The sequence below is a fragment of the Spinacia oleracea genome, chromosome 1, assembly GCF_020520425.1.
Source record: "Spinacia oleracea cultivar Varoflay chromosome 1, BTI_SOV_V1, whole genome shotgun sequence".
Classification (NCBI taxonomy): domain Eukaryota; kingdom Viridiplantae; phylum Streptophyta; class Magnoliopsida; order Caryophyllales; family Amaranthaceae; genus Spinacia; species Spinacia oleracea.
In genome coordinates, this window is record NC_079487.1 from 95,782,862 (window position 1) to 95,803,613 (window position 20,752).

The window sequence follows — 20,752 nt, forward strand, 5'->3', positions numbered from 1 at the left end:
TAATAATAATAATAATAATAATAATAATAATAATAATTGTAATAGCCCGCACTTAACGAGTTGCTTACTTAATTCACTTAAACCTTAATTAAACGAACTTAACTTAAAACAGTACTTAACTTAATTACAAACTCAAACAAGGGATCAAAATTCATAAATTATAAACTAAAAGCTCTTATAACAAATAATACAACCAACGATAAACTCTGGAATGACCTAATTACACCTTGGAGAATTCGTAATCCTGCCTCGAAACATATAAGACCTTTGAATGAATCTACGCACCTTCAACCAGAATTAAGACTCGAACTGTGCCACCTGCAAAACACATCTTAACTCTGCCCCCACCAGGACAGGTTCATAAAACAAAATCAGTGGAAATTTATCTAAGTACACATATCAACCTTAAATACGTTTGATAGGTGGCTCAAAATAGTTTTAGTTTTTATGTTTTGCTTTGAAGAACACTTCATCAATTCAAATCATTTAGAAAACAATATTTGATAAAAAAGCATTATTTCATGAAGTTCGTATGATTCAAACAGCTTTGTTCTTTGTAAAAGAGAAACAATGCAACCAATTTACCATAGATAACTCATTACCTTAATTAACATCTCACAAAATTGTCAAACTTTGCAATCACCTCAAACGTGATTAGACACACAACCTATAACTCATTCAGCTATTTTCACACTCCTTATCATTTCGAATCATAACTTAAGCCGATATTTTCTCGTAACGATAGCCAAGTATACCTCCAAACGTGAATATTTTTTTGCCAATTCATAAACTATGCCACCATGTAAAACTCATAAAATATATTTATAATTTAACGTGAAACTCATTGCACAACATTACCAGTCATATAACTCTGCTTTACTTGCTAAAAGAATATATGATTCAACAATATTAGACCAATCGTTCTTGAGACCAACTTGACAGACCAACTTTATTCCACTATGTAAAATATACAATTCAACCTCAACATAATAATTTTACAGTTGGGGAAAGTGAACACGAATAGAGAGGGGTCACCACGACCAACTGTGATGGGGGCTGTCGCCCTCCGATTTACCATATGCTTGCAAGACTTACAGGACGCGTCCTAAGGGCACCACGCCCTGATATAAATTAGCACCACGCTCGATATAAATTTTGTTCATCACTGATGCATGCGAGCACCACGCAACACATACACGACTATTTTTCCCTACGGAAAACACTTTGCTACCAATTTATACAAATTCATTCTCAGATTTCATATCCAATCCTTCAATCATGTATTAATTTCTAACTCAATATAATTTAACTCGGATTCTTACTCAAACAATTCTTACAACTAATTATCATCTCGAGACTTGTTGACACTTTATTCTTACATAGACATTCTTCTTCAATTTATTCCATTGACTTAACTTCTTAAACTACTATCTCATAAATTGACCTCTCATAAGTGACTTCCTTTAACATAGTCCCATTTGAGACTCTAACGAAATATTAACTAGGCTCGTTATGTGATTTAATATAAATATTAAATGTTAGATTTAACTATGTAAGCTTAATGTGCCTGAAATATGTTTTATAAATATTTACGTTAAACTTAAATGATTAAAATTAACATTAATATTCATAGAAATACTTATTAGTTGTATTTCAAACGCATAAGTTATGAAACAGGAAAACTTGATTATTAATTTCAAAGTACGTCGTTTACTCTTTATAATAAACTCCTTTTAAAACTAGCTTGTTGAAAATTTCTTTATTTGCAATTATTGTCATTTGAAGAACTCAAAGCAAATGAAAAAAAAAACATCTTTAGTATAATAGTTCCAACTCTTAAGTTTATTAAACACTTTTAATATTGTTCACATCTAGTTTAAGTTCCATAATTCATAGATTTAAGAAAAAAAAACATGAGACTTTTAGGAAATTCCAAAATAAATATGGCTTGTTAGGCATGATTATAAACCCTTGATTAAGAAAAAAAACATGCGTCTTAAGAAACTCAAGTAAATGTGACCCGGTTGAATGAAAATATAAACCTATTTGAAAATAGAACATCTTAGAATTGATTAAAGTTACTTCTTTGACTTCACTTAATCTTATTTTAGGATCTCTTAATTTAGCATCAAGACCTTAGCTCCTTTAGAGACTCGAGTATGACTACTTCTATTACGCAAGCACCTATGCTTAATCATTAACGTATTCAATTTATGATTAACTCTTTTAGGACTCCCTTAACCTTTTGACTCATTCACATACCTCGTGATTAACCATGACACTAATTTACTCTCAAGTTCAACCTCAAGAACCCTTGATGAACTCAATTTCTAATCGCACAATCTCTCGACTCAAACCATCTCTCACTCGAATTCCCAATTGACACAAACATTCATTCATAAGAATCATGGTTCTAAAATAAACATTATAACCCAATTTGCAAAGCACAATTAAATTGGCAAAGCCATAATTCAATTTGCAAACACAAATCAATTTGCAAAATACAATTCCATTTGCAAAGCACAATTTAAAATCCATACATATATACATACATATACACAATATTTAAATACAAAATATAATTTCAAACATTGAAGAAGGTTGGACAATGTGTACCTTCAATCCTAATGCATAAACACCAAAGCTACATATTCGATCATCATTCTTCGCTTAACTTCATGACTCAAATCTTCTTAAACCATTCTCCATCAATTCACCTCAACAAGAAAGACTTAAATTAATATTTACTCACTCTAATCGAACTAGAACTTAATGAACTCTTTTATGAAATCTTAATTGATTTTCGGAAAAAAAAACTTAATTTAGAACTAACATGGCACGTATTTTATTTTTTAAAAAAACGTATTGGATTTTCTAATCATAATTCGTGATTGAAAACATAAATTCAACAATTAAATTTATATAATTAATGAATATTAATCGATTAAATTATCAAATTGAAAATCTTAATTACATAGCCATTCAAAAACTTTCTCGAAACAAAAATCTGAATTACTCAATTACATTATCAAAACCTGTTTAATTCAATATCAAAAAAAAAAATCATTTCTATAAAATCAAACAAACAATCAATAACAAATTAAACTCTCATCATTTTTGCAATGGAAATGGATAAACTGAAAAACAGATAGAATAAAGATTGGGTTGAGTTATACCCTTAAGGAACATAGAAGGCAGAGAATTAGCAATATGAGCTTCCACATCAACAACAACAAGGTGAAGCAGCAGCAATAGCAGCTACGTCGCACCGCCGCAGTGGTGGGCGAGCCCGACAGAGAGTCAGAGAGAGATGACATAGGAGAGCAGGGGAAGAGAAAGAAGAGAAAAAACATCAGGACAACTAACAAACACAACGTACAAGGTGGACATCATCACCACCACAGCACGGCTCCAGCGGAGGAAGCAGTGCACCGAACAAGAGGAGGGAGAGAAAACCAAAGAAGAGAAAGTTAGGGTTTTCTTCAATTTGGGGGTTTTTAAATTCAGTTCAATTTCATATAACTAATAGAGGGGATTTGTAGAATTCACCAATTGGAGATGTAATAAGAGGAAGAAAGGATGGCAGCCATGGCCACCGTTGGCGGCGGCAACAGACTCGAGCTAGCATAGGGGATATGGGAGGAATTTCAACAAGGAAACACCACACGAAAACTAGAGTATCACGCCGGAAAATGGAAGAGAATATGGTGTGGATTGCCGGTGGTGATGGAGCAATAGCGTCGGTAGAGGAGGAAGGCGAAGGTGAACGGAGGCAGTCGGGTGAGTGAGAGAGGAGAAATTAATAGAAAATGGGCTTCATGGGTTTTGATTTCTTAAGCACAAAGAACAAGCTTCTAGAGCAAAATGACTACATGGCAAAAGAGTATGCGTTTGACATTTCTAGGTTAGGGAATTTGTCAAATGTAAATGTAGAAAAGAGGTCACACATTTACAAAAGTCATTTTACTCCAAAAAAAAAGATTTCAAAGCTTAAATATAATTAACTTTAATCAAATGAATAAATTCTCTAACGATTTGATTTAGAAAATGTTTATTTAAAGAGAATCAATTAACGAAAATAATTTGTCACTAATTCGATTTTAAAACTTAAATCATAATTCATAATTAATCTTTGAGTTTAAACAAATTTTAGGAGAACATGTCATTTAATCCTTAAATGAATTATTTTTTCAAAAAATTTAAATTGGAGTGAAATTTGATACCTTAATCCAAAGAATAGTTTAGATTACGACCAATCAACCTAAATCTTAAGTTCGTTTCAAAGGAAGTATTTTGAGAGCGAGTTTAAGACTTAAATATACTTAGCACGAGATTACGAACTTCCTAAAAATCAGAGCTATTACAACAACAACAACAACAACGATAATAATAATAATGATAATATTATTAATAATAATAATAATAATAATAATAATAATAATAATAATAATAATAATAATATTCATCGTTGTTGCTTTTTGGGCCGGCAACGGTACTCACGGCGGGTCCAGGTGCGGTGGTTTCAGGTCGACTAGGGCAGGCAAGGTTGTGCGGTGGTTTCAGCACCAATTCAGCAGTGGTTTCAGTGGTGGTTAGAGGTGGATCGTCGGCTGTTGCATTTAAACGACGACAGTTTTGGGCAGTTTTCACGGCAGTTTAGGTTCGGTATCCAGGCCATTTATCGTCAGGGTCAGTTCCGAGAAGGTTACCGGCGAATTGGGGGTTTTTGTTTCAGTGATCAGTTTTAATTTCGGCGTCCGTTTTCACTGCAGTTTTGTTCGGTTTCCAGGCCATTATTCGTGAGATCAGTTTCGAGAAGGTCTCCGGCGACTTGGGAGTTCGTGTTTCAGGCAGTTAGTGATCAGTTTTATTTCCAGCAGTTGCAAGCGAGTTATTGGTGTTTCTGGTGTTGGTGTTGGTCGTTGCTGGTTCGTTCGCGTGCTGGAGTTACCGTAGTGATTGGCGTCGTTGCTGGTTGTTGGGGTTGGCGCCGTTGCTGCTTGTAGGTGTTGCTAGTTCCGGTGCTGCTTGTGTGGTGTGTGGTTGCAGGTTCGTGGGAGCATCATATCCCACGGTGCTGTTGTGGTTTTCGTTTTGTTGTTTGTGCTTTGTCTTGCTTCTAATTTGTCCTCTTGTTGTGGTTGCTTTGTCTTGCTCCTACTTTGTCCTCTTGTTGTGGTTTTTTTGGGTTGCTGCTGCTTTTCCTGGCTATTTTGACTCTGTGATTGGTTGTGCTACCACGGGCTACTCTACTGCCTACTAATGTGGTGCGTTTTTATTGCCCATTTGTGGGTCTTAATGGGTGTCAAGATGGCGGGGGAGATGGGCTTACTAGGAGCTCTTTGATAACTCATCTTCGTGATCGTCATTGTAGTGATGATGTCGCTAAAGCAGTAACACGACACTCTCTTACCACTGACTTGGCTATTTTCACTGAGCCTGAGTTGACCTTGGGTCGTATGGGGATTTGGCTTTGCGGGGATTTTTTTAAGACGCATGTTATACGTTTAAATGTCGTCATGGTGCAGGTTCTAATTTTGTGGCCCCACCTGATAATGGGGATGGTGTTGTTCGGTTTGTGCTCTATGGTCTTTCTAAACTGCAACTCAATTCCGATGTACCTAGTCATGTGGGTACTACGGTGCAAGAGCTTGATTGTGGTTTTACCGTCACTCTTCTTGACAGATTGCTTTCTACACGTCTTTGCACCGTGAAATCCATCCCTCGTAAATGTCGTTTGGGTTTTTCCCTGGTATTGAAAGGCGCGCTTGATAAGGTGATTTGCAAGCCTGGCGACATCTCTTGTTGGGTTAGTCTTCTCGTGTTGCCTCTGTGTATCCTTCGGACCTTTAGTCCGAGGAGTAATCGGGAGTGTTCTTCTACCGTCAGGCGGCAACTGAAGGAAATAATGCCCTTGGTCCAAGTATGCATTCTATGTTAAGTCTAATAAATGCGGTTCAGTATTAATTAACAAGTTAATAATTCAGTGAGATCAAGTGAGCTGAATGCCTAGCTAGAGGCCGCTTCAGTTCAAGTGGAATTAATGATATTAATCCACAGCTTACTCTTGACTGAACCCGTAGGGTCACACAAATAGTACGTAAACGGATCAAGTATTTAATGGCATTAAATACTCCATCTATGAATATTCGGAACCGACGGATCTTGGTTTCAGTGGGAGCTAAGATCGTCACAGGCAAGAAATGAATACTCCGGAAACGATGATATTGCCGGAAACGGAAATATGGATCGTATCGGAAATATGAATATTATCCAAGTCGTAGATGTTGCCGGAAACGGAAACATGGTACGTATCGGAAAATATTGTTGGAAATGGAAATATTACCAGAATCGGAAATATTGCCGGAAACGGAAATATTGTCAGAATCGGAAATATTACCGGAATCGGAAAATAATTCCGGAAACGGAAATATTAAATATTTGTTCGAAACGGAAATTAATTCCGGAATCGGAAATATTAAATATTGTTCGTATCGGAAATAGATTCCGGAAATGGAAATTTAATCGGAAGCGTATCGTACGAATTAGCATCGGACGAGGCCTGCCGGACGAAGGCCCAGCACGAAGCCAGGCCATCGCCCAGCAAGCACGCACGCCACAGCCCAGCGCGCACAAGGCCGCGCATACGTGGGCCGCGCTGCGTGGGCTGCTGCTCGCATGCATGGGCAGCCCTTGTGGCTGCCGTGTGTGTGTGAGTTTCAGCTCATGCGAGATTCCTGAATCTGCAAGAGTCAGTGTATGATTAAATGTCTATTCCTATTGGATAAATTGATTAAGTAGAATTCATGTAGAATTCTAATTCCAATTAATTCGCATCCTACTAGGATTACGATTCCTTTTCCATAACTCTATAAATAAAGGCCTAGGGGTCATAATTTATATACAAGTTTCAAAGTATTCAAAAGTGAGTTTTTTGAGAGAAAATTAAAACCCATCTTGCCCCAAAAGTGCCGAATTTTCTGAGTACCTTAAGGGCGATTCTAGTTGGTCAATCTTAAGGCGGATCCGGACGTGCTGTGGACTTTCTACGGAGGGACGACACTTGGAGTCCTAAAAGACTTGTTCTTGTTCGGTTCGGGCGCAGCTAGGGAAGGCACGCAACAAAGAGTATGCATCTAAACTATGCTAAATGATTATGTGTAAATAATATGTTTCCTGGGTTAATGGTTGTTTCCGCATGATTTATGTAAATGTCATATGTATCATAACCTAACAGTGGTATCACGAGCCCCTTATTATTTTCATAATCTAAATTGCATGAACATGGTTAAATATTACAAATTTGCAAGAATTAAAAGGGGTGATTAATTTTCGTAATTGTTAATTAATTGCAAATTGCGTTTATTTAATTATATGTACGCAGTTTTTCGGCAGTTTCTTCATTACTCATCCGAATTGAGTGATTTTTGTGTCAATTCCGCATGTAAAAGGCATTCTAAAATTTTGACAAAAATAGTATTTTTCTGCCGAACCCAGAATTCTCAAATTCGAAGCCTAACTATGACTTTTCGAAGGTTTTAGTTTTTCGGATGCAAAATTTCGTAAATTTAAGATGTTAAATTAAATATTTGCGATTCCTGTTGATAAATCTTGAATTTTTGATTGACCTACTGCATATGTTTAACAAGTTTGAATGCCTAGTCTTGTTAATTATGCAATCTAATTTGTAATTATGATTAATTTGTTGAAAATTAGAATAATTTAGAATTAATTTGATTTTCATAATTAATTGTAATTTAATTAGAAACCTATGATTAAAAACCACCATAAAAATTGTAAATTTACGATAAATTTTAAATTTTTATGACCTAGACTTGAATCCATATCAATCGGAAATCAATTGGATAATAAATTTTCGATTTTTTCGCCCTAAAATTATGAAATTAATATTATTTATTAATTTGTCATTAATTTTAAATATAAATTTTAAATTTTTATGCGATTCGTTCAAATAACTTGCACGCACGAAGCAATGGACGCTTCGTGTTACCCTTAAGGGGTGTTGTATAATGCGGGCATGCGACGACGAGCAAGGGAGCTCGTCGCCCGTGCGGCACGAATGCAATGAGCAAGGGCGTAGTGCACGAGCGCAAGGCAGCAGCCCTGCCTTGTGTCGTGTGCCACGAGCAATGAACGGATGGGCATGGGCGAGGGGCGAGCCAAGGCAGTCGCGTGTGGGCAGCAAGCGAGCTGCGCCACAGCGCGCGCTGCCTCGCACAACAGCGCGCAGCCTCGTGCGCAGCGAGCGCAAGCTCGCGTGCCACGAGCGCTGCGCCCAGCATCACTCGCGCGCACCAGCGAGCGATCTCGCGCGCCAGCGCGCGATCTCGCGCGCCAGCGAGCGATGCAGCGCCCCAGCGAGCGATGGCTCGCGCGCACCAGCGAGCGATCTCGCGCGCCAGCGAGCGATGGCTCGCGCGCACCAGCGAACGATCTCGCGCGCCAGCGAGCGATCTCGCGCGCCAGCGAGCGAGCCAGCGCGCCCAGCGAGCGATCTCGCGCGCGCACTGCGAGCGATAGCTCGCGTGCGATGGGGCGCTGTGCGGAGGCTTGCGTATGGGACAGCAGCAGCTATGCAACGAGCGCATGGGCTGCGCGCATATGGCCAGCAATGGCTGTGTGCGTACAGCCCATGGGCGTGCAACGCGTAGGGTGTTTGCGTTACGATTAGATCGTTTTGAATGTTTAATTTGAAAATTTCAGTTCACGTAATTTTAATTAATTTTAAAATTAATAATTTGAATTAATTTCTTGGATTTTAATTTTGAATATTATAATTATAATAAATGGAATTTATTCTAATTATTTTACTAAAATTAAAATCATGAATTAATTTAAATGCGACTGAAATTAAATTAAATTTTTGGATTCAATTATAAATTTATATGAGCTTTAAATTTTAATTAAATTTGTATGTTTCCGGTTAGACTAGAAATACAATTTTATGTTTAAAATTAGTAAAGCATATGAATTTATTGGTTTGAGTGGGAGCACTTTTTAGTCATAAACTCTTGATTAGGTCTACAAATCCTTAAGGTTAAAACAACTCGATTAGAATTAATAAGGACTGAATAATTGGTAGATTATTGGTGCCCTTGATTAATTGCTGCAAATGTTTACGTGATGCATAATGTGTTTTACTAACCAGCTATGTGGGCCATTCATGATAATGAATGGGTGAATGGTATATATTGTATATGTACTGTTTTGCAGGTTATGAAGTGACTAGTATGGCCCAAATAGGATAGAAAATATGGTCTGCGTACCATTAATTTGAATGTAATTGGTCTAAAGCACCAAAGTTATTTTTCAATTCAAAATGGTCTGCGTACCATCAAATAGTTGTAATTAGTTATAGCTTATCCTATTTGAAGAAAATGGTGCCTCCCACGGAGATTTTCAAGACGGACTTTGAAGTCAAAGCTTCAAGATGAAGTCGGGCCATACTAGATCACAAATATCTTATGCATGTTTTAAGTTATTTATTGCTTTAAATATGTCTTAAAATGCATGAGATCAAAAGCTTGATTATGTTGCATGATTAAGGATTTTAGTTCACTTAAAATCTAACCAACATAGTAAGAGCCTAAAGTTCCAAACTTAAAAATTGAGTTAAAAGGTGCCATGCCAAAATATACACTTGCTTGGATATCCTTTACATCAATCTAGTAATAGTTTTCGCTCAGCGAGGTGTTACTTATTGGTCCTAAAGGGGCAAGGTACACAAATAATTGTGAGTACATGTTAGTTTTGGTGAAACTCAACGATATAAGTAAGGAGTCCTTTTATGTCGTGGCAAATTCGATAGGTTTACCTAATAAGTTCTTAGACGTACCTATCAACCAAGAATAGTTTCTAGACTATTAGCAAAAGGCTTTTGCTTACCTAAGATGTTCTAGGATTAAGTCGACAAACTGTGCTTAGTTCTTCAATGATTTTAGGATCTTGGAATCATTTTATTCACACCTGCCGGAACAATAAAATCGAATAAAATGCTAATAACTTGTTTGAATTGCATGGTTGCTTTAATTTCAAGTTATTATTCATGATAAATGTTTAGACTTTGCATGCTTCAATGTATGTTTTAATTATTGTTTATAATTAAATATCTTGCACTGCAATAAATCCTTTTAGAAAGGTAACAGTAAATTTCCTCGATTGGTAGTGAATCCAAGAACGATTCACGGAAATGAGAGAAAGTGAGCAATTTAAAATGTACGTTTCTTATAACGACTTTTATGGTTGTTTTCGATTATCAAATTCGAATGGCAAACCAATTGGTGCTTGTGAATTCAAAATACACTGTAGTTTTGAGATCATAAAGCATTGAGCTTAAACGCTCAGCTTTACCAATGGTTAACAACCTAATATCTTTGTCCATTTAATTCTCGAATGTGTCTAGTCCCTAGACATTCGAATAGATCGATGCTTAGAGAACTTTAGAAGCTTCTGGTAAGATCATCTAGTTGAAACTTAATATTCAACATAAATTAAATGTTAAGAACCTTGTTGGGTGACATTGGACATGTCTAACAAGTATAAAAGTCAACACTAAAGAATTCAATTCTTAAGACTATAAGAAAGGGTACAAGAAATAGGAAACAAGGAACAAATGAAAGGAATTTACGATTCCGTCTCTACCTATAAATTTATGTTTAAAGAGAAGTGACCTAGCAATCAAACTTCCTTGGTATCATATACCGCTTGAGGTTCTTACTTCGGTAATAACTCAAACAATGGAAGCTAGGATACACTAATGACCTACAAGTGGGAAATGAAGCATGGCAATGCTACATTAGTTGTAGGGTCATCTAGTTTGTTTTAAGTCCTTTCAAAGGCTGGAACTTAATGGCTATTTTGTTCCATAATCAGCATACCTAAAATTCTGCTTCAAACACAGAAAGACTCACATTCAGAAGAACAAAAACAATGCTTGTTTGTTTGTTTATTTGAATGAAATGGTCAATTACAGGTTGAGTCAATATGCTTGATTAAAACAAACAACTCTTTAAAGAACTTTACTAGGTTCAAATCAAACCCTTGATTTGAGTTCCATTAAATCTTTGGCATTGTTGCTTAGACCATATCAACAAGTTAACATTCATAAGCTCTATTTTGATGGACTTTTGAAAGTTGGTTGATTTCTAGATCAACTTAAGACAAGCTAGTCTTACTTGTTGAAAGTAACAAAGAATATGAACTATTGTTAGAACGCCTAGACGATAGAGTTCAAAGCTAAAGAAAGGTTTTATGACTTTATTATTTCACATGGATTTGAGTGAATATAGGTTTATTTACTCAAATGTGATATAAGTTGAATCTGTTTGGCTAGTTCAAAGATTCAAAAGTATAAAATCCACTTGGCAAGAAATCATAAAGATCTAGGTTAGATCATGTTGATGATTACTTGAGACCAAATATGATCATCAATGATTGTGTGTTGTAATTTCACAATCTAGGTCCATAAGATATGGCATATCTTAGTTGGAATAATCGAAGTCAATTAGTACTTGATTCGATCAATGACGGATCATAAAGACTTTTCCTATAATTTCTAAAACAAAATGCTCAACTACCACCAAACTAAACCAATTTCGTCAAAGCTATTGAAAAGTAATTTCAGAATATCTTTTCATAATATATCTAAAGAGTTCCTAAACTCAGTGGGAGCTTAGTGTTTGTTATTCAACAAACTAAGGCCCAAGTATAGATATATGTTTCATTGTGATGAGACACAAGGGTATTGTTTCTACCACAAATTTTTGAGAACATAATGTTTGTTTGCTCGAAATAATGTCCTTTTGGAGATTCGTTTCCAAAATGACAAGTGGGAGAAAATAGACCTCGAAAGTTTTCGAGGCGAACAACAAACATAAACGGACATTCCGGAGGCTTTTCGAAGTGCTTCAGAAAATCCGAACTTATTCTTTAAGGACTTTAGAAGTGGCTTTAAAGAATAGATATCTCTTAGAAACTTTACAAGTGCTTCAAGGAGAACAGAATATTCAAAGGACTTTCAAGTGGCTATTGATATTCTATTGTTTGATGTTCTATACCCAAGAAGGCATAGAATTCAAGTCACTGAAACTATGAGATTCTTCTATTAGATAGTAAAGAAACATAGAGATCAGGTCAATGAAACTATGAGATTCTTCTATTAAATAGTGAAGAAACCTACAACTTGCAGTCAAACTATTATCATGTAGATTAATGAGTTTGTGACTTGTAAGAAAGCTATGACGAAACCTAGATTCCCTAAAATGGTTAGAGGCCATATATAGACTCAAATGTTTTAAATGGTTAGAGGCCATAAAACATACTCAATGTTTTGATAACAAAATTAAAATTTTGTTGATTTGCAAGAATAGTTTCACATCTATTGGTTGCAAGTTTGTTTTAAGGATAAAAACCATCAAACATGGAATTGTGTTCACACACAAAGCTAGATTAGTTGCTAAAGGTTACAAGCAAATTCATGGCATGGATTGTGTTGAAACCTCATGCAAAATCGTAATGCTTAAGTCTATAATTCAAGCAATGATTGCATATTGGTACATATGGCAATTGGATGACAAAACGTATTCCTCAATCAAATGTTGGAATAAACTATGTACATGGTATGTCATAGGATTTGTGGATCCAAATAAATGCTTGAAAAAGAAAGCTAGCTTATGAAATCTAAGTCCAGATTTAAGCAAGCAATTGGGAATTAGAACTGTATTTTAATGAAGCTAATAAGTATTTTAGTTTCATAAAATATACATGATTCTTATAGATATATAAGAAGTTTAGTGGGAGTACTTAAAACTTAATTGGTCCTATGTGTATTACACACATATCTCTCTATTGTGAAATAACATTCAAATGCTAATGACTTAGATTTGAAATTATTCATCAATGATGGACCATGGCGAAACTTAGTACATACTGGGTATTAAGATCTATTTACAAAGATCTTATGATATTGTTTTGGATTAAGTAATGGCATTTACTAAATCAAACACGAAAGTCTCCATTGGAGATATTCGACCCATGTGAATAAATCTAAGTAAAGGATGTTTGAACTATGTATAAGCATTTACTAAGTTAAACATCAAAGGATCTAAATAAGATTCTTAACCTATATTATATGTCAAAGAATTTAGCTGAATTTAGTATCTACTGAAACTAGATAAGCTAAAGTTACATGAATAGAATTCAATTGGGAATTATTCTGCAAAAGAATTTATCATGTATGATATAATATGAGGATCGCCAAAAACGTATCGTATGACTTTAGGCATGACGAACATATACCAGTCTCTATTGATCTAAGTGAAGATCAACTAGATTGAGATCAAGAATACTTATGGTACTTGAAAAGGTACATAGGAATAGTTCTTGATTCAAGGAAATAAAGATATGCTAAATATTGATGCTACACGCATAAACACTGGCAAAGGATCAAGCAAGACCCTTTGGAGTTAACCATTGATAAGGACGAGCTATAGAGCATCGTGTTTTGAAATGGCAACATGGGTTGGAGACCATGAGTTGTTGCGTGGGAAATTAAAATATTAATTTCTATGTTCTAAGATACAGCTGGAAAGTCTTCCACATATCTATGAACTGCTTGGATAAGTAAATCCAAACAAAGCATCACTAGCAACCTAAATAGTTGAAGTAAAAGTAATTATTGCCTAAGAAGCAATAAAACAGGGTTGTTTAAAGTTCTTCACTGAACTTGGGTAGATCACCTGTCTGCTGGCTCGATGGTTCTTCATTGAAAAATGCGTAGAACCACTCTTGAAGCAAGAAAAACGTCTGCTAACTTGATGGTTCTTCATTGCAAAATGAGTAATACCACCATCGAAGTAAGAAAGACTAGATCACATAATAAACAAACTCGAAAAGATCTTATCATCATATCTCAAAGAACATTCGATGAAAAGGATGTTAAGATTGGCAAAGCATGATAACTAAACCTATGCAACAAGTGAGAAGCAACACTCACATTGTAGCACTGGAAATCAAGCATAGCTTTGAATTCCATGAATTGTTTTAGAAGATGGGTTTGAGGCCCATGGTTATAAAACATTGGGGTTGAACATTTATCATATATGAAATGTATTTTCATATTCCATTTAATCTTGGTTTAGTATTAAATGATGAGTCCCTTCAAATTTGACGAAATATTCAAGATAGACTGTCAGGACCAGTCCTGTGACTAAGAAATGTCTATCAAGTGAACTTGAATGTCAAAGGTTGAAAATGGTCCCTAGTCGGAGTTTTCTATAAAATTGGACGCATAGAAAACGTTAGACGATTAGAATGCAAGATGACTAGTAGTTCTGTTTCTTGAACTATGTGGACATGGCAATGTCATAATCATTTGCATAGATACTTACTTTGGGAAGACTAGTATCGGACAAGACCTATGAAACTTTACTGTAAGAGATGAAAGTCTGTCATAAGTAAATTTCATTAAATTATTAGACACTAAATCCTCAATACCTGAGTGATTTGAGATTACTTGTTTGAGAACTGGTTGCTTTGACGTTGACCAACCGTCGCACCGTAAAAGGAGGCTATAAAGGCAACGCTCAGGTAATCACCTATCAAACGAAGTCTAATCTCAAGATCGCAAGATTGGGATTGTCCTCCCATAAATCGGGATGAGATGCTTAAAAGTTGTACAAGGCCACTCGGAGAGCTAGAAACTGTGAAATGCATGGCCGTGCTCGGATGAATCATAGGCTATGATTATCTGTTTATTTGATCAGTTGAACTCTGAAACCGAGGAACACCTCTGGACATAATAAGGATGACAACTCTTACCTTATGTTCAAGAGCAAGCATCGAGCGACAAAGGAATTAGGAAATGCACACTTGTCCCTAAGGACAAGTGGGAGACTGAAGGAAATAATGCCCTTGGTCCAAGTATGCATTCTATGTTAAGTCTAATAAATGCGGTTCAGTATTAATTAACAAGTTAATAATTCAGTGAGATCAAGTGAGCTGAATGCCTAGCTAGAGGCCGCTTCAGTTCAAGTGGAATTAATGATATTAATCCACAGCTTACTCTTGACTGAACCCGTAGGGTCACACAAATAGTACGTAAACGGATCAAGTATTTAATGGCATTAAATACTCCATCTATGAATATTCGGAACCGACGGATCTTGGTTTCAGTGGGAGCTAAGATCGTCACAGGCAAGAAATGAATACTCCGGAAACGATGATATTGCCGGAAACGGAAATATGGATCGTATCGGAAATATGAATATTATCCAAGTCGTAGATGTTGCCGGAAACGGAAACATGGTACGTATCGGAAAATATTGTTGGAAATGGAAATATTACCAGAATCGGAAATATTGCCGGAAACGGAAATATTGTCAGAATCGGAAATATTACCGGAATCGGAAAATAATTCCGGAAACGGAAATATTAAATATTTGTTCGAAACGGAAATTAATTCCGGAATCGGAAATATTAAATATTGTTCGTATCGGAAATAGATTCCGGAAATGGAAATTTAATCGGAAGCGTATCGTACGAATTAGCATCGGACGAGGCCTGCCGGACGAAGGCCCAGCACGAAGCCAGGCCATCGCCCAGCAAGCACGCACGCCACAGCCCAGCGCGCACAAGGCCGCGCATACGTGGGCCGCGCTGCGTGGGCTGCTGCTCGCATGCATGGGCAGCCCTTGTGGCTGCCGTGTGTGTGTGAGTTTCAGCTCATGCGAGATTCCTGAATCTGCAAGAGTCAGTGTATGATTAAATGTCTATTCCTATTGGATAAATTGATTAAGTAGAATTCATGTAGAATTCTAATTCCAATTAATTCGCATCCTACTAGGATTACGATTCCTTTTCCATAACTCTATAAATAAAGGCCTAGGGGTCATAATTTATATACAAGTTTCAAAGTATTCAAAAGTGAGTTTTTTGAGAGAAAATTAAAACCCATCTTGCCCCAAAAGTGCCGAATTTTCTGAGTACCTTAAGGGCGATTCTAGTTGGTCAATCTTAAGGCGGATCCGGACGTGCTGTGGACTTTCTACGGAGGGACGACACTTGGAGTCCTAAAAGACTTGTTCTTGTTCGGTTCGGGCGCAGCTAGGGAAGGCACGCAACAAAGAGTATGCATCTAAACTATGCTAAATGATTATGTGTAAATAATATGTTTCCTGGGTTAATGGTTGTTTCCGCATGATTTATGTAAATGTCATATGTATCATAACCTAACAGCAACGACAGGAAGAGAGCATTGGTAATGTTATTCGTACTTGGAGTGAGTCGGGTGGTAGTATGTTGCTTTTGCGGGAAGCTTTGGAAGCTGGATCCCCTACTTTGATGGATGTTGATGAGGATCTTGATTTGGCAGAGCGTAATATCAAGCAGTGTCGTACGAAGATTTGTGATGGTCATTACACTGCTGCAGTCCGTGTTCTTTCCTCTTCTGGCGTTGCGCCTTATAATGAGGCCACTCTTGCGGATTTACAATGAAAACACCCTTCTTCTCCAGCTCCGTCCTTGCCTGATATTCATGTTGATCACCATCATCTCATGGCTACTTCTGCTATTGTTTTGGACCGGATTAGGAGTTTTCCTCGTGGCACATCTTGTGGGAGGGACGGTTTGCGAGCTCAGCACCTTATGGATTGTTTGAGTGGTGCTGCTGTGGCTGTTTCGGATGAGTTAGTTGACTCCATTTCTGCGGTGGTTAATCTCTTTTTAGCTGGGAAATGCCCTATGGGTTTGGGTGAGTATGTTGCTAGTGCTCCCCTCACCCCTCTTGTCAAGCCCGGTGGTTGCATTCGTCCTATTGATGTGGGTACTGTTTGGCGACGTCTGGTTTCGAAGGTTGGTGCTGTTATGGTTGGTCCGTCTTTGGGAAGTTATTTTGATGGTCTACAGTTTGGTGTCGGGGTTCTGCGGGTGATGAGGCAATTCTTCATTCTGTGAACCGATTGATTGAGGATCGGGGTTCTGATGTGGGTCTTTCGATGTTATTGGTGGATTTTTAAAATGCCTTCAATTTAGTTGATCGTGCGGCCATGTTACGAGAAGTTCGCCTTCGTTGTCCGAGCATTTTGCGGTGGGTTGAATTCTTCTACTCTACTCCAGCCAGATTGTATTTTGGAGAGCACACGTTATGGTCGTCTCAGGTGGTGCAGCAGGGTGATCCCCTTTGTCCTCTGCTCTTTTCTTTGGTTTTACAACCCCTGGTTTGTAAAATGAGGGACTCTTTTGATGTATGTCTTCAGGCATGGTATTTGGATGACGGCACTATTATTGGTGATACCTTGGTGGTTGGGAAGGTGCTGTTGTTGATTATGGAGGACGGGTCTTGTCTCGGGTTACATCTTAACATGGAGAAGACCAAAGTTTTCTGGCCTACAGAGGACCCTCGAAGCAGGCTTGTGGGAGTCTTTCCCCCTGATATGGCCCGTCCTTTGCATGGTGTTAAGTTGCTAGGTGGTCCCGCTAGTTCCAATCCAGCTTTTAGTGGTGAGCTTGTGATGCAGAGGGTGACCAACACCATTGGGCTTATGGATAAGGTTGCTCAGCTTGATGGTCCTCAGTGTGAGCTATTGTTACTTAGAGCATGTACAGGAGTTTCTAAACTCTACTTTGCTTTGCGTACTTGTCCTCCTGGTATCTTTGAGGCGGCTCAGCGCACTTTCGATGAGGCTCTGCGTTCTTCCTTGGAGCGTATTGTTACTGCTTCGGGGCCTGGCTTTGGTGATTGGCAGTGGCGTCTTGCCACCTTACCTTTTTCCTTTGGCGGACTTAGTGTCTATTCCGCAGGTGATGTTCGTCATTATGCTTTTCTTGCTTCTCGTTTGCAGTGTTCTGGTTTGCAGACAAAGCTTCTACGGCATGCTGGTATTGTTGGTCCTGGTCGAGCATTTGAGGATGCATTGAGTCTATATAATAGAACGATGGAGTATGACATCCTGAGTAACCCTAGTGAGGTCGTTGCCCCTAAACTCATGAAGAAACTGGCAGATATATACTTCACAAAGGTTACTGCATCTGTAGAATCCACCTTCTCTTTATCTTCTCGACAGTTGGCGTTGTGGAAATCGCAGCAGGGAGATCACACCTCTGCTTGGCTTCGTGCGGTCCCCATATCAGGTTTGGGACAGACGATGAATGCTAAGGCTTACCGATGTGTGTTGTGTTACCGGCTAGGGGTTCCTTTGTTCTCTGTTACGGCGCCATGTTCTGCTTGTTCCAGGGTCTTTGCGGGAGACATCTTTGGTGATCATGCGGTGTCATGTGCTGGCATCGTGGGTATTAAACATCGGCATAATGTGGTTCGGGATACCCTTGTTGATGTTTGTTATCGCTCTGGGATTTCGGCGCGGAAAGAGGTTGATGTTGGTCTATCTGGAGGGAACGAGGGGGCACTCCGACCAGCAGACGTGTTGCTCTACTCTTGGGATCGGGGCTGTGACGTGTGTGTTGACTTGACGGGATCATCCCCTTTGACACAGTCTGGGTTGGCTGGATTTGTCCCGGGCCGGGTTGTGGCTGATGCGGCTATTCAGAAACGGGTCAAGTACGAAGCACGTTGCAGGGCCATTGGTTATGGCTTTCTTCCGTTCTCTTTCTCTTCTTTGGGGGATCTGGATAAGGATGATGTAGCGTTGCTGAAGCGGATTCAGAAGTTCTCTAGGACTCGGGACGTTGGGGCTCGTGCTGCTGCTCATATTTTCACCAGGATAGGCTTTGCTATAGCTAGAGGAGTGGGGGCCCAGATTGTATCTCGGCTTCCCACTAACTTTTTGTAAATTAGTTGACTTTGTTAGCATTTGATATAATAATATAATAATAATTATTATTATTATTATATGATTATTATTTTATTATTATTATTATTATTTTTTATTATTATTTTTATTATTATTATTATTATTATTTTTATTTTTATTATTATTATTTTTTTTTCTTTTTATTATTATTATTATTATTATTATTATTATTATTATTATTATTATTATTTATTATAAAGAAGCGATTACACAAAGTTGGATGGGAGCCTAGCCACTAATTGGGCTCCAATACCCTTATTCAAAGCAAAACACAAACGATGAAAAAGAAAAGAACGAATGTTAGCAGCAGCCGTGTTACTCTGAGCAACCCGTGAGACCCTAGCCATGAACTCGAGGGCATCACACCCTAGTTCTCCAAAGGTGGAGAAAGAAAAAGCGATAAAACCATATCCGTTGTCTATGCACTTCGCTTCATACTTCTTCTTCTTCTTCCTGGCAACAGCATTAGCGACAGCAACCCCAGGAGCAAAAGCATTAACTCCTGGCCCGGTGAATGGAGAGATACCTGTGACATCTAAGCATACATGTTTCCCTTTGTCCCAAGAGTAGACAAGAAGGTCTGCATGACGGAGATCTCTCCCTTCCTCGGACAGAAATCCCAAAGGCACCTCCTTCTGCACCACAACCCCAGCCTGCGAACAGATATCCCCTAACACATCTCGAACCAAGTTATGGCGGAATTTCAGGCCAACATCATTACCACAATGCACTGCGTGATCCCCGAAACGATCTATGACTTTCGACGAGCAGCAAGGACAAGTAAAGTCAGGAGGGAACATAGGAATCGCAAGGCGATAACACAAAACACACCTGAATTGTCTTGGGTGCATCGTCTTCCCTAACCCCTCAATTGGGAGGGCACTAAAGAAGTCTAAGGAGTGTGCCGCTCGGTTGCTAATAAGTATAGCCTTTTCTCTGGAACTCGGGTTGTGCTGTCCCATCATCCTCTTCTCTACCATAGCAAAGTACACTGTAGCCAACTTTTTCATAAACGGGGGGGCTGGTACCACACGGCAGAGATCGAGAGGATCGAAATGACACAAATCCCGAAAGCTATTTAAAGCTAAATCACAAGCAAGGCCCAAACCAGAGTCACCATGCCCAAGCAGTCTGTTCTGGAGACCAAGAGACTGGAGACGCGAGGCAACAAAAGCATATGCGGAAGAATCATGCGCGGTGTAGACCCCAAAACCACCCAACCGAAAAGGTAGAGTGGCACACCGCCACTGCCAATCTCCAAAGCCCGCACCACCATCTACAATAATATCCTGAAGAACCCTCCGTAAGGCGAGATCAAAGGAAATAAGAGCAGACCCGAGCATATGCGGCGGACAAGTCCGTAAAGAGAAGTACAGACGACTAACTCCCACACAACACCGCAGAAGAAGGAGCTCCGATTGAGGATCATGAAGCTCAGCCACGGCCTCCATCAAACCCACAGTCTTAGCGACCCTGTCCTCTATCAAACGGCTACAAAAGTCAGCTTTCAAGCTAACTAGCCCACCCAGAAGCTTGACTCCATCTCTGGGGCGGGAAATACTAGGAGGGAAAAGAGTGGAATCGTAGCTCCTCGGATCAGGAGTAGGCCAAAAGATTTCCGTTTTCTCAACATTTAAATGCAATCCCATTGTCGGACCCTCAGAAGTGATCACCTGCAAAGCCGAAGAAACCAGAGCAGTGTCCCCAATGATGGTACCGTCGTCGAGGTACCAAGCCATGAAATCAAGATTGCATTTGTCGTTGATCAGATGGACAAGCGGATGCAAGGTAAGCGCAAACAAAAAAGGCCCCAAAGGATCACCCTGCTGAACCCCCTGGGCAGAAAGCAAGACAGAGCCCTCATAATAAAACCTAGCCGGCCGGGCATAACAGAATTCAACCCAAGGAGCGAGCGGTGGACATCG

At 38.6% G+C, this 20,752-nt stretch overlaps 1 long non-coding RNA gene across 1 annotated transcript; it reads right to left on the reverse strand.

The window, feature by feature from the left end:
* On the reverse strand, window positions 1-3,895 carry LOC110804194 (uncharacterized). The gene is made up of 2 exons (XR_008927824.1): window positions 3,177-3,895; window positions 1-338 (listed from the first exon to the last, which is right to left on the reverse strand). It is a non-coding gene; the product is annotated as an uncharacterized lncRNA (long non-coding RNA).
* Between the last annotated feature and the right edge of the window lie 16,857 nt (window positions 3,896-20,752).